This window comes from Myotis nattereri (assembly GCF_964212035.1).
Source record: "Myotis nattereri genome assembly, chromosome: 9".
NCBI lineage: Eukaryota > Metazoa > Chordata > Mammalia > Chiroptera > Vespertilionidae > Myotis > Myotis nattereri.
In genome coordinates, this window is record NC_138084.1 from 42,129 (window position 1) to 57,473 (window position 15,345).

The following is a 15,345-nucleotide window of genomic DNA, read 5'->3' on the forward strand; positions in this document are numbered from 1 at the left end:
AGCCACATGACTTGCCGCTCCCTTGGGGGCCGCCATCTTGAAACAGCAAAGGCCCCTCACTCTGATTTAGTCAGGGGTGGAGCTTTAAGGCGGAGTTTTGCTGCAGAAATGTGGATGGGGCAGGAAGTGCGATTGCCTCGGGGATTTATTTTTAAGCCAATCTCTTAAATCTAGAAAACCCTGCTTTCCTTAAACAAAGGACAATTAAAGGTTATATCAAAGTCTTTAAAAGGAACTGATAGCAGTAATCCAATTTCTAAAGTACAATTGTTTCAGGTAGAAACTGTGGTTTCATACTGATCTTAAAGGGCACATTTTTCCTTTGCCTGGGAGGGACAGCACAGCTGTCCCAGAGTTGAAGGGCTCCAGTTAACTTGCCAACTCAGTGTTCAGGAGACCCAGGACATGCCTGAGTTTAACCTAGGTTCTAGATCAGGGGTGGGCAAACTATTTGACTTGAGGGCCACAATGGGTTCTTAGACTGGACCAGAGGGCCGGAACAAAAGCATGGATGGAGTGTTTGTGTGACCTAATACATGTTAACACTGCTGCTGGTGAAGGAGCGGAGGGGAGAGCAAGAGAAGCCTCCGCTCTTTCGGCTCTGCGGGCTGGATAGAACAGCCAAACGGGCCGGATCTGGCCGGCGGGCCGTAGTTTGCCCACGGCTGTTCTAGATAATGTGTTTACCCAAAGCTGTGGTTTAGATTGCATGCTGTCTCTGCTTCTGTAAATTGACCTGTCTTTATTGCTTAAATATGTATCTTTGTTGTTTAAAATTGTTTAACTAGTGAAATTTCTGTGTCTCTGAAAAAATTTTTGAATGTATTGTTAATCACCTAAAAATTAAGGCTAAGAGTTCTAGCTACCTGGAAAGCATGGCCTTGGTGTGATGGGAGGAAAATGTTAAATGGATGGTAGACCAGTAAGCTGGGACTGGTCACTGGTGGTGGATTGTGAAAAGGGCTGGGCGCGGCCTAACTTCTCCTCCTTTGGTACCCCTGAAACGTCAGAGGGTACTTCTGGCCTTGGTTTTCTTGGATATTGGTTTTTGGATTTGTTTGTTTGCTTGTGATGAGTACCGTTTCTATCTGGATGAGACATAGGTCAAGAATCCTGTCCTGGGATGTGGGGAAGGGAGGCCCCCACATCTGTTCCTGTCAGGCCCCCATCAGGGGACTTGGGCGCTGTTCCTGTTATCTGCTCAAGATCCCATGACTGTAAAAGTACTTGTTCACTGAAAGGGTATAAGTGTGAATGTTTATTTGATGTTTGTATGTCTAATTAGGTATAATTATTTGTTCATGTAAATGTGGAAATCTGAGAGAAAAAAAAACCATGTTTGATTTAAGGCTGAGTGCTCTGACCGATAGTAAACTGGGTTCTTTTCCAAAGGGTGTTTGTCTCTGTCAGAGGTGGAATCAGCCCGCCTAACTAGTAAACATCTCTGTCTGTTTGTTTGCTGGGAACTTTGATTTGCTATGTAATATTCTGTGCTGGATTGCGATTTTGGAATTCTGGGGTAGATTTAAAAGGTATTTGTGGCTTTTCTAGTCTGATTGGGACATTTAAGGGTGGGGCTCGCAGTTCCTCAGGGCAGAGATTTCATGGGCCCTTCCCCCTGCCTGTGCTGAATTAAATAATACAGGCCAGTGTCATTTGGCTTGCTGGTTAAAGGAAAACAATGGGCCTTAGAATCTGTAAAGGTGGGCGGGAATGAAGCTGGTCAAATGTACTGAAAGGGTTTGGTACCTGTTGCTGCTAGCAAAAGAGGGGCTGATACCCCCTTCTAGAGCACTCCCTTGAAAGAGACCTGGTTGCTGCTCTGCCACAAAGGGAACTGGTAGAAAGGCAAGAAAGCAGAGCGCTGTAACTAAAAAACAGGGTTACCTAGAAGCCATCAGGACTTTGAAGTTCTCCAAAAGAGGAGGACTCTGACTCGGAGACTGGCGGGGACTGGATGGCTCTCATATCATGTTTGGCAGGCCACCCCCTATAAAACACTTTTCTTTATCTCTTTCCTTGAGAGGGCTCCAGAGGGCGCACGAGGACATTTGGCCGCGCCTCCACGCCATCTACGAGACCAGCCCAACCCCAACTCCTCATCAGCACAAACCAGGAGATTGGGTCTACGTCAGAAGGCACCGCCGGGAGACCCTCGAGCCACGTTGGAAGGGTCCCTACACTGTGGTGCTAACAATCCCCACCGTTCTCAAGGTAGACGGCGTCACGACCTGGGTCCATCACACTCACGTCCGGTCAGCAGACCCATCCGTGATCCGGGAAGACTTCGTCACCAAATGGAGCGTTGATCGAGATCAACGCAACCCGCTCTACGGTGTGCTCGACCTGCCTGATGCTGGTAACATTGCTCGCGGTCACTCCTGTCACCGGGGGGCCCCCACAATACTGTGTAATAGACTTAGATGATGCCTGCATCTTCATGGACATGGCTCCAAAGAGACAAGGACAATTTATAGAATCACATGTTTAGTAGCAGAAGATTTGGCTGCCTGAAGCGGCCATGATGCCAATATTATGTTTCATTGTATTGATATGTTATATTAACCTTTGATTCTTTTGCAGGTTTGAATATATGTTGGCTGTCCTGGAAGGGGACTGTGTGGGGTGACCCCCAAAAGTAAAAGGTGTCTAGCTGCCAAGAGGGCAGGTGCCCAACTGGGCAGGGAGGGGTGCCCATCAGGTTTTGGTCACTGTTGAGAGACGGTTGACAGTTGGCAGCCTGTGTACTGCTTGCAGACCTGCATGACCATGCCCATGTCAGGGGTAGTAAGCTGGAAAAGGCCTGTTTAGAATAGAAGGTCTAAGGCATGGTTATGCATAGAAAGAAAGTTTAATGCCAACAATTACTGTTTTGTTATAACTGAAAAATCCATGAAACGGAATTGGCAAGGAAAGTCAGAAAATCTTAGAGTAGATCAGTATGTTTTTCTCCTTATGTAATTCCTCCAATATCTGGCAATGCTGAATAAGTCATGGCAATACATTTCTTTGCATAGATTCAATAAGACTAGTTCCTAATAATGGTTTTATTAATGGAAAACTTTGACTGGAGTATCATGTTTTAAAGAGCCCTGTCTGAGCTCTAAAGACTTGAAGCCAGTAAGAATGCCACGAAGAAAGCCTGGTATCCTGCCTGGGAGCCCTGAAGATGGCTGGCGCTGGAGCGTCAGGCCCATGCCCTACCATCACTGGCGGTTGGTCAGAGTAGAAGGGGAGCAGGAAAGATGCCTCTGCGTCCCTGCAGAACCCCCACACACTCTGGGCCGCAACGAGTAGGAGGGCTACTGAGAATGGGCCTTAAAGCCTGGAGCGTGGGCTCAGGTGGAGTTGCTACAGGTGAGGGATTCACCTAACTCAGCAGATACTGCAGGCAGGCCTGATGGCAGCTGGATGGCTTGGCTCCCTGGCCCTACGGGGCACATTAAGATTCAACCATGAGATTCCAGCAAAGGTAGTCAGTTACCATTCTTGTTGTGTTTATGCAAACATCAGGACAGTAGATAAATTAACCTTGATTTGGCTTTTTGATAGCCATGGAGGAATTTTAAGAAGAAAAATCCTATTTCAATAGAAGTTATTAAAGCTAAAAATGAATTCAGATGATAATTCTGTGTGCCCAGTATGGGCCTCTAGCAACGGTGGAATAAAAATGCAATCCATCTCACGATTGAGCCGGAAGTTCCAAGACAAAGGGGGGAATGAAAGGGCGAGGGCTATGCCCTCCATCTTGCCCCGTATCCTCCATGTTGGGGCAGCAGCCATGTGCTCAGGAAAGTACCTTCTTCCTGGAAGCCCAAGCCTCTGCTAGCCACGCCCAGGATTTCTTTAAACTAACCAATGCCACCCCCCTATAAAACTCCTCTTCCCATCAGGCTAGCCCTCTCTCTCCCACTGGGCTTACGGTTGCATCGGTGAGTGTGGTCGGGTAGCCAAACTCACTCGAATAAAAGACTCTCTGCTTTTGCATCAGACTCACTGGCTCCCTGGTGGGCTCTTGGGGATCTTGAAATCTGGGCATAACAGTCACAAGTGATCCAGACATTTCAAGGGTATGTTATCATACATGTGTGGACGAAAAGGGGCCACATGCTGACCTGACAAGCTCAGGAGAGGCCTGCATGGCAGTTTGGCAGACCTGGAGACCTAAAGTCACCACAAAGGATGGTCTGAAATTAAACCTTAACTAAAAGCAGTTATGGTGGGCAGTTATGTCCTACGCCGATATCTTCACTGATAAGGTCCACCTTTACCGTAACTGAGCCGATCTGTCTTTTTGCATCTATGATAACATGTCCTTGGGATGTCTGGGTAACTTGTGACTTCCCTTTTTATGGAGCCCCTGGGGCACAACCAGGTGTGCCGTGTCCCAGGACAGATACCACAAATTCTTTCATCATCATGCTAATTGTTCCTGCACCCACCTAAGTATGTGTCCATCATTTTACTTTTTATCCTATCACAGAGGTTTCCCCGCTTCGCTTGATCCCACCTCCTTAAATCTGTCACCAACGAATTTCATGTATAAATACGGATGTAACCCTGCCATTCTCCGGAGCACTATCTCAATTCGTTGAGGTTCTGCTTCCCGGCATATGTCGACAGTTTGGCTCAAATAAACTCACAAAAATTCTTTACAGGTTTCAATGGTTGTTTTTACATTAACACATGCAAAAAGACAGATAGGCTCAGTGAAAATAAAGGTTGACCTTGTCAGGGAAGATACTGGCCTAGGACGTAACTGCCCACCATAACCGCTTTTAGTTAAAGTTTAATTTCAGACCATTCTTTGCGGTGACTTTAGGTCTCTGAGTTTGCAAGACTGCCATGCAGGCCTCCCCTGAGCTTGTCAGGTCAGCATGTAGCCCCTTTTGTCCACATATTCAAACCACATCCGGGGGGGAGGGGGATTGGCCGTGGGGGATGCCAGCTTTTCCGATGGCAGCGACCAATTCATTGCACAAAGCTTACATCCACCACCCACCCCATCAGAGGTACTCACCCAAGATGCTCAAAACACCTGGGCAGGCGTGGGCTCACAAAGTCAAGCCTGCACGGACACAGGGGCACAGCAGGGCGGTGTGGGGGGAGGCCACTGACCCTCCCTCCTCACATGGCCGAGGGGGCCTCACCACCCAACGCCATCCATCCTCCCAGGAAAACACCTTCACATGCTTCACATATAAAATCCCATCATCTTCTCCATCACTCACACACCAAGCCTCTGCCTCCTTACACATCACACAATTGCATGGCCCATTGACAAACAACCGAAACCTCCACAAAAGGGGCTCCTCACAACATTGGGGACTGCTGGCCTCGCTTCCAACACATTTGCCTAGGGGGAGCAAAAGAACACACAACACAGTGGACAGGGGACCGCGGGCCTCAGGGTACATGACAAATAGGAAGACACCTTTTCCCTTAGAACCAGCTAAGCTGGGACACAGTCACAGTCAAGCAGCAATTTCAGGCGGGGGGGGGGGGGGGGGGGGGTATAGAGCCAGCCTTAAGCATTTGGGACAATTGGACTCCAAGGAAAAAAGACAGGGGCACACACTGGGAGAAGGGACATGGGCACAACACAACCAAGCCAGGGGCGCTCACATCTCCATAACACAAGGGAACACCAACACTCGCATTTTGCATAGCACAAACAAAATGCAAATACCCCACAAAGGTCAATATTTACAAAAGAAAGACAAGGAAGCCCTGCATTCAGGTGCAAAAGAAGAAAGCTCACAGGGAATGAGGTGGGACAACCTGGGGGTGCCCATGGGAGGGTCAACCTTGGAGCCCATGACTTACTCCACGAATCAACTCCAAGGGGAATATGGACCCAGCAGAGGGATTAGCAGGCACCACGATCTGCACGCTTGACAGGACATACAGAAAGGAACTCAGTGGGACCCTTTTCACCCTCCCTACGTGGCAGTTTGCACTTCGTCTTCAACACATCTCCACACTTACTACAACACTTTCTATCCGGGAATTCATTCTGCAATTCCGGCGGAAAAAAAATGCGGGTTCCAGTACAAAAAGGACGTAGCCACGGGATCACCCTCCCCCGCTTTATAACAGCCGCTACCAAGGAGCACCTCTGCCCTCAGTGCCCACTCACTAGCCTCACATCGTGTAGGGATGACAAGCAAATCTCTCCAGCACAAACACACAAACATTCCTCCTCAGCTAGGTCTTGGCTCCACCTGCTGGACAAGCAGGGACATGCCTTTCCAAATGCAATCCTCTCACCAACACGGGCAGACACACATGGGTTCCCACCTTCCTGGGAGGAAGTTTACAAGGCTAGGGTACTCTCCTCCCTCCAGACTTCCATTCCAAGGAACATCTTTTCATTCGGAATGCCTGTGGTTTTTTAAAAAATCTTATTTCTGTAGCGTCATATTCACACCAGGAGTGAGTGGAAGAAAAAAAAAAGTACAAACCTTTCACTTTCAACAAAGATCGTTTCTCTTTCCTCAGCAGATTTCAAACATAGTGAACTTGGCATGGCAACTTCAAAGGATTCACATTCTGAAACAAGGATGCACTGCTTGATGCTGATCACATTCACATTTACAATACGGCAAATAACACAACAATCCTACTTTATTGCATAGCCACTTCAACAGGAATGCCTATAAATGCCATGTGCTCAAAACAGGCCCAGGAATGCATCTTTATTTCCGCTTACGGTGCCTGGGAATGGTTGCAAATTGACATCTTTCACAGGGAAGACGAGCACTAGCCCATGCTGCTCGCTGCATCAGCTTCACAGATACACCTGCTACAACCAACACTCACTGCTTTCTTTCAAAAGGCCACAAAATCAGCAGCTTCGACTCGGTCAGAAAGTCGCCTCACAGGGAACCTCAGGGCACCTGTCTCCAGGACGCCTCTTCAAAGGGCTGCAGGGGGTGCACAGCCTATAGCCAGAACAGTGACTTCAGAGAATTCTCTAGCATCAAGGATTCTCTCGCAGCATGGATATTTCTCTCTCTCCCTCCCTCCTTCCCTCCCTCCCTCCCACCCTCTCTCTCACTTCCTTTCTAAAATAATACAAATAACTTCCTACCTAAATCAAAACATTGTTTCTGCAACAAGCCATTCAGCACAATCTTTTTCTCCTGCTACTAACACATTCCCATTACAAAAAATGGCTCCCCCACACTCATGCCAAGCTCCCCGGGCTGGGCCCAGGGATGAAGCTGGCAGCCACAGAATTCAAGAGTAACTCACCTGATAGGTAAACACCGGAGATTGCTGCCTCACACAACCACTTCAAAAATACAACTAAAAGATGGAACGGACATCACCCAGAACCACAGGAAGGCTGGCTGAGGGGAAATTCTACAACTAGAAGGAAAGAGAAAAGAATACTGAGACTCAGAGGAGGCGCGGTGCTGAAGTAAAAAACAAAGGTGCGGAGGTGCTTGCGGAGAGGGCTGGCTGCTGAGGGCGCAGCTGTCTGTTTCAATCCGGAGGGAGTCTCAGGCTCTGAGCTCCAGTTCCGGGCGAGTCTCTGGGGAGAAGTGGGACTGTCTGGCATCGGTCGGAAATGTTGGAAAATGGGGAACCAGAGTCTTAGACTGTGGAGGTGAAATGGGTCATATTTAGGAAAAGTGCAGGATATGTGGTATGTTAATTTCTGTTAGGTGATCTCAAAAACTATAGGATGGGAAGAAGGGGTAAGATATGAGTATCAAGAAACTCCTGGTAGCCTGGCTAGTGTGACTCAGTGGTGAGCATTGACCCATGAACCGGGAAATCATGTGCGATTCCCAGTCAGGACACATGCCCAGGTTTTGGGCTCGATCCCCAGTAGGGGGTATGCAGGAGGCAGCTGATCCATGATCGTCTCTCATGGATATTTCTCTCTCTCTTTCCCTCTCCCTTCCTCCCTGAAATCAATACAAATATATTTGAAAATAATAAAGGAAACATCTGAAAAAGCAAATGAATGAATAACAGCTACCCTGACCAGATAGAAAAATATATTGTGTTATAAAGCTACAGTAATTTAAAAACTTGGGTAATGTCCTATGAATAGAAAAGTTGATGGAACAGAATGCAAAGCCAAGTAATAAACTAAAATACATATGGAAATTTGGTGTGATAACAACATCTCCTTAGAGCAGTGGAGAACAGTGTTGGAACAACTGAATGGGGGAAAAAATGTTGAAACAGAAGCAACTCATTTCACTCATAACTACTATAAAAACTAAAAGCTACCTAAAACATAAGGGTACAAAGAGATCAAAAGTGAAAGAATGGAAAAAGATATATTAAGCAAACATAAACCCAATAAAAATTATACGATAACACACAAGTCTTAAAGGCAAAAGCTTAACTATAACTAAAGAAGATCACTTCGGATCAATAACTTCATTTTACCAGGAAGATCCAAATTCCCAAGCACTTCATAACATGGAATCAAAGTACAGAGAAGAGAGCTACAAGGGAAACTAGACAATTCTATAATCATAATAAATTTATAACCATAATACACATAACAAACCTCTCTCATTCTGAGACAGAGCATACCTCTTTCAGAACCAATAGCCCCCCACAAAGACCCCAGTAAAGATGTAAAAACTTCAACAACCTGAGCAGCAAACTGTAGTCAAGGTTCTGAGACCCACTGTAGCCAACAACCTTACCTGCTGAAAGGCACGAAGGTGTTATTCCCAAGTTGCACACGAGGTGGCAGCAGAGGGGCACACTTCAATTATACTTGATGAGACCACGCAGTGATATGAAGCAAGTTTCAACAAACTTCAAAGAAATGAAATTATATACAGTACGTTTCTTGTTGTCATTGCAGTTAATCTACAAATCAGGAACAGAAGGCGCCTACAAACTCCTAATATTTAAGATTTATCAAATACACTTCTAAATAACCCCAAAATACATCACAATTCAAGTTAGAAAATAATTTGAAGTAAATGATAATAGTACATACCAAAACATATGGTGAAAAATGTGCACTCATTTATGCACATATTAGGAATAAAAGCTGAAAATTTACATGTTTTACATCCGTATCAGAAACCTAGCCTGTCCGGTGTAGCTCAGTGGTTGAGCATTGACCTGTGAACTAGGAGGTCACAGTTTGATTCCAGGGCACATGCCGGGGTGGTGGGCTCCATCCCCAGTGTGGGGTCTGCAGGAGGCAGCCGACCCATGATTCTATCTCATCATAGATGCTTCTTTCTCGCTTCCTCTCTGAAATGTATATACCTAAAACAGTAAAATAAATGGAGAGAAAACAGAACAAAGAAAATGTGTGCATGTATAGATGTCTGAAGGGGGATATACTTAAAACCATAGCAGGTTTTTTGTTTGTTTTTTACTCTTGGGGTAGAATTTTGAATTAATTTTATTTTTTCTGCATTATTTACGTAAACTGCAACAAACAAAGGCATTTTCATTTTAGGAAAAAGTGTTCTAGAGGAAAACATGGGATAATCTATAATAATAAAAGCATAATATGCAAATCAACTGAATGAACAAACAGCAGAATGACCGTCCAGACAACCTTCCGGACAACCACTCTATGACACGCACTGGCGCCAGGCCAGCCAAGGCAGGTGCAATGCGATTGGTTTGGGGGCCCCACCATTGCCCCACAATCACCCTGCAGAAGGAGGCTCCGGCCCCCGGCCAGCAGGATGATTGATGGGGGGTGAGGTGGGGGTGGGCCTCCACGGTCACTCCAAAGAGAGGCGCCCAGGCCAGCCAAGCCATTGTATCCCATGCCTGTCGCCCTCAGAGGGAGGCAACAAGTGGCAGGGGAGGGGGGCAGCGCAGCACAGATGGCAAGCAATGGTAGCGGCAGGGGTAGGGCCAGCTGCCAGCAGCCCAGCAGCCAGGGAAGGAAAGTACTGAAAGGTCCTGATTGCTGGTCAGGCCTAGGGACCCTACCCAAGGGGTCCCGGATTGCAAGAGGGCGCAGGCCAGGCTGAAGGACACATACCCCCAGCACGAATTTCATGCACCGGGCCTCTAGTCCTATCCTATCTAATAATAGCCAAACATGGTAATTGACCATACCTTCACTACACCTCCCACTGGCTAATCAGCGAGATATGCAAATTAACTGCCAAGAAAGATGACGGCTAATTTGCATACTGCCGGCAGGGCAGTACCGCATGAGCCGCCAGTGCAAGCCACCATCCAGGCCCCCGTGGACGACTCCAGAAGCCGCCTGCCTGCCGCCGGGACCCGATCCAGTCCCGGGCCGCAGGCACACCGGCCCTGCAAGCCCCAGGCGCCGCCTGCCTGCCGCCCTGGAAGCCCCAGAAGCAGCCAGATATGGCAGTCACTCTATCAGTAAGCACTGTGAAAGTCAGTGGCATAAATGCACCAATTAAAAGGCAGATTATGAGGGTGAATCAAAAACAAAACCCACTTTAAATATAAAGACACACATAGATTAAAAGTAAATGAATTAAGCTGCAGCCTGTTTTGCTCAGTGGATAGAGCATTAGCCCTTGAACTGAAGGGTCCGAGGTTAGATTCCAGTCAAGGGCATGTACCTCAGTTGCTGGCTTGATCCCCAGTCCCTATCAGAGCATGTGCAGGAGGCAACCAATCAATGTGTCTCTCCCTTTCCCTTCACTCTCTCTAAAATTCAATGGAAAAATATCCTTGGGTGAAGATTAACAAAAACAAAGTAAATGGATTAAGTAACATTAAAGAGATTATAAGAAAAATATATTCCAAATTTTGTTAGTTGTATAATGGTTATGTTTAAATTATTAACACCTAAGAAATTGGGTGAAGGGTACATATAATATGCTGTAGTATTTTATAGTTTTTTTTACATGTATGAGATTATTTCAAATTAAAATATTAGAAAATTCAAAATAAAATATTAATTGAAATGTATCTGCATTACATGAAAAATCTCCTAATTGCTTCTAGCATAATTTATTAAATTGTGCTAAAATTTACAAGGGTTCAATTTAAAAATATCTTAATTCTATCTCTCTTAAAAATATCTTAATTCTAAATGATATAATAGAAAATATATAATAGTGCAGTTATAAGCACTTCTCTGAAAATAAAAATTTAAAGAAGTGAATTTAAAGAAGGGATTAGCCAAAGAAAATATATGCACAACCCATGGACATAGACAACAGTATGGTGATGGCCAGAGAGAAGTGGGGAGCAAGAGCTGGGTAGAGGGGGCAAAAGGGGAGAAATAGGGACATCCTATCCTATCTAATAATAGACAAACATGGTAATTGACCATACCTTCGCTATGCTTCCCATTGGGTAATCAGCAAGATATGCAAATTAACTGCCAACAAAGATGGTGGTTAATTTGCATACATAGGCACAATGCTGGGAGGCGAAAGGGGAAGGACGGAAGAAGCTGCCAGCTGCTGATGGTAATCAGAAATCCACGTGGCAGGCAAGAGCCAGGTGGCAGGGCCACCTCTGCCCTGCCCCAGACCATGATCGGAGAACCGGGGCCGCCTTTGCCCGCCCCCCAGCCAGTGTTCGGAGAAGTACCTGTATTTTTTTTTTCAAAGTACCTGTATTTTTAATAATTTCTTGACATGGTAAAAGAATTTTACATTATGATCCAAGGGTGGTGGGGTGAGAAGGAGCAGCAGAACAATCCAACAAACAAAAAGGGAAACAGAAATGCATGGTAGAAGGGATTTGAAGGGTGGGTAGGGGCATTGCCCAACTAAAATGCAATTGGTTTGTTACTGAGTAATATTCATGGGAAGACAGCATCCTGACCCCTTCTCTATACAGCATATTGGGAGTAAAAATGATGCATCCAGGTGGAAATATGATTAGGGGTTGGAAGACAGACAGGAAAAGAAGTCAGAAATAGACACTGAGAGAGTCACTGACTGGCTGGCTGAAAATACTGACTCTCCAGTAGTGATAGAATAAAAAAGTGGGGGATATCTCTAGAAGATTCAAGAGATAGGGGGCAACTCTTCTATGGTTTTGACTTGCCCAGCAGATTTCCACATATACACGTGTACAGGTCTATGTTTGCATGCACACACATATACACATAACTGACTGCCCTCCCTGGAAGCACAGAAGAAGAAGAAGCCGCCCACCTTTGGTCCAGGTGCCAGTGCCTGCGGCTGGTTGCAGCCCAGGAGACAGACAAGCCACCTGCCTGAGGTCCCAGGCTGCAGCCACCTGGAGAAGCTGCCAGCCCTGTGGTCCAGGGCGCCAGTGCCTGTGGCCAAGGAAATAGGTTACCTCTTCTCCTACTTCAGTCATTACTTCAATATTCCCCTTCTGAATTTCTCTCCTGTGCTGCAACCCAACTCCACTTTTCATCGGAAGGATACAGAACAGAGAGAGCAGTGTTAAAAGCTTACATTTTTAAGCAAGTAAGGTTGGTACTTAAACATATAAATGGAAAACTAGAGTCCTTAAGGTAACAAAGGCTACAAAGGACAGGGACAGCGCATGACCTATTATATCCAGCAATCCATATGGGGACTGAAAACTTTGCAATGATGACAATTAGTGAAGATATGAATCAACTAAAATAGTTGACAGGGACAATTCTTCCATCTTTGAAAATATCTACATCAAATCTGTTTAAATAGATTTTCATCTGCATAATATAACACATTCTGACAAGACCACCACCACCACCAATGTGGTCAGTGTTGTGCCAATAAATGTTTAATAACTGAGGGACACCCCCCCCCCCCGCCAGTGCACAAATTTTTGTGCACCAGGCTACTAGTATAATAATAATAAAAGGCTAATATGCACATTGACTGAACGGCAGAATGACCGGTTGCTGTGATGCACACTGGCCACCAAGGGGCAGACGCTCAATGCAGGAGCTGCCCCCTGGTGGCCAGTGTACTTCCTTATGGGGAGTGCTACTCAGCCAGAAGCTGGCTCATGGCTGGCCAGCGCAGTGGTGGTGGCAGGAGCCTCTCTCACCTCTGTGGCAGCACTAATAATGTCCAACTAACGGTTTAGGCCTGATCCCTTGGGGGCCTAAGCCTTTAGTCGGACATCCCCCGAGGGCTCCCTGGCTGCCAGAAGGATGTCTGACTGCAAGCTTAGGCCTGATCCTCCAGGGAGTGGGCCTAAGTCAACAGGTGGACATCCCCCAAGGGGTCCTGGACTGTGAATGGGCGCAGGCCGGGCTGAGGGACCCCCCCCCCCCACCCCCCCAGCACAAATTTTTGTGCACCAGGCCTCTAGTTTATAAATAATAAGCTAGACTGTTGTGGTGGCAACACAAGTCTTTCCTTTGCTCACCAAGCTTGGCCTCTTCATCTAAAAAGAATAGAAGCTCTTTCTAATTGTTTAGCCCAAAGTGGCTCCTTTCATAATCTGTACCTCTTTGTGTGCAATTCCAACAGTTCTGAGAGGGAGCTCCTAAGCTTTGGGTCCCTGGAATTTACCTGAGCCTGGTTCTAACATCTACAAGTGATGTTCTTTTGAACACAGAACAGACCTCTCAGGGTCATCATTCTTTAAATTGTAAAATTCACACACACATGCCTTTTTTTGTTAATGGTCACCCAAGGGTATTTTCTTCATTGATCTTTTAGAGAGAGTGGAAGGGAGGGAGAGAAACATCCACGTGAAGGAGACACATCAGTTTCCTGCCTCCCATACTCACAGGGGATCAAACCTGCAACCCAGACACATGCCCTTGACTGGGACTCAAACCCAAGACCCTTCGGGATGGGGGCCGATGCTCTAACCACTGACCTACACCGGCCAGGCCAAATCCCCATTTTATAACTTTAACATTCGTTGCTGACAGACCGAGCCTCAACATCTGGGCTCTGCCTCCGGAGAGCCTGCAGGGTGGGAGGGTGCAGCTCAGTGGACTGACAGGGAGGCGGCGCTCCGGGTGCTGGTTCAGCCACAGGACGTGCTCCTGAAAAGTGGTCCCACAGGAAAGGCTCCCTGGTGTCCACCTGCCTCTTGAGTCAGGAAAAATCCTGCTGGTCATCCTGTATCTGTGAGCTGCTGTTTGTCCCGTGTCCCAAAACCAGCTATTTTACGAGGTGTGTTGACCCAACTGATCTAAGGAGACATCTGTATCTGATACAATTTACTGATGGATTTGGGTCGTTTACTAACACTTCTATGCTGTTCCATTAATTCACACACAAGTTAATGCGAAAAGCAATGAGGTAATATTTGGAATACAAATGATTTGGGAAACGGTGAGGCAGGGTGATATTTAGGAAAAGCGCAGCACACTGGGCAGGTTGTGTTTATACGAAAACCCAAACCAATGGGATGTGTGCAGGTGGGGGGCTCGCAGGCTCCTGTTTGCACCTTAAGGTCTGAAGCTGAGGCCATTGGGCTCACGCTCCCTCCTGACACCAGGCGTCGCCATGGAAACCTCTTAGGAAGACACTACATCAACATGCACGATGCACAGCTGTGTCCTCTTTATTCCCACCTTTGGGCGGTAAATAACAGCTTCACATCCAGACGCTTAAACTATGTACATATTTTTACCCCTTTAATCCTCACTGATTTCAGCGGGAGGGAAGCAGCTGGAGAAACCCGGACCCGCCGGGACCTGGGATCAAAGCCGCGACAGTCTTTGTGTCCAGGACCAACCGAGTCCCGGGGCCATGTTGTTGCAGCTGAAACACATCTCCGTTCCTCGGAGACCGTCCTTCAAGCTGCGGACAGTGACAGCCAGCGGCTCCGCGCAGAAGCCACAGGAGGGCCCGGGGCGGCTGTGGCTCCTGAGACATAAAGGTCCCAGCGACAGGGGAGCCGCCTCAGCTGCGGCCCCGTGTCACTCCTCACACCCGGAGGCCTCTCCTCACGGCCTCTGCCCCCCTCACCTCACGCCTCACACCCCTGTGCCCCCCTCACCTCGTGCCCCTCTCCTCACGGCCTCTGCCCCCCTCACCTCACACCCCTGTGCCCCCCTCACCTCGTGCCCCTCTCCTCACGGCCTCTGCCCCCCTCACCTCGTGCCCCTCTCCTCATGGCCTCCGCGGCCTCACCTCAGCCTCACCTCAGGACCCGGCCACGCTGCTCCCAGGCCACCACTCGACTCAGGCCCGCCAGTGCCTGCCTCGGACCTGAACCCCATGTGGCTGCACTTGGACCCCCTTCCCCTCCTCAGGTCCACCCTCCGCTCCCCTCAGGCTCAACGCGCCTCTCACCTCAGTTCCCGCTCTGCCCGCACATCATGGCGGGTCCTTTGGTTGAGGACGCACAGCGAGGCCACGCCCCTACGTCCCAGACCAGCTCCCGCCTCAGGTCTGGCCCCGCCCCTCATTCCAGCCTGGCCCCGCCCCTCCAGAATAAAGCTTTGTGGCTTAGCCATTTTTC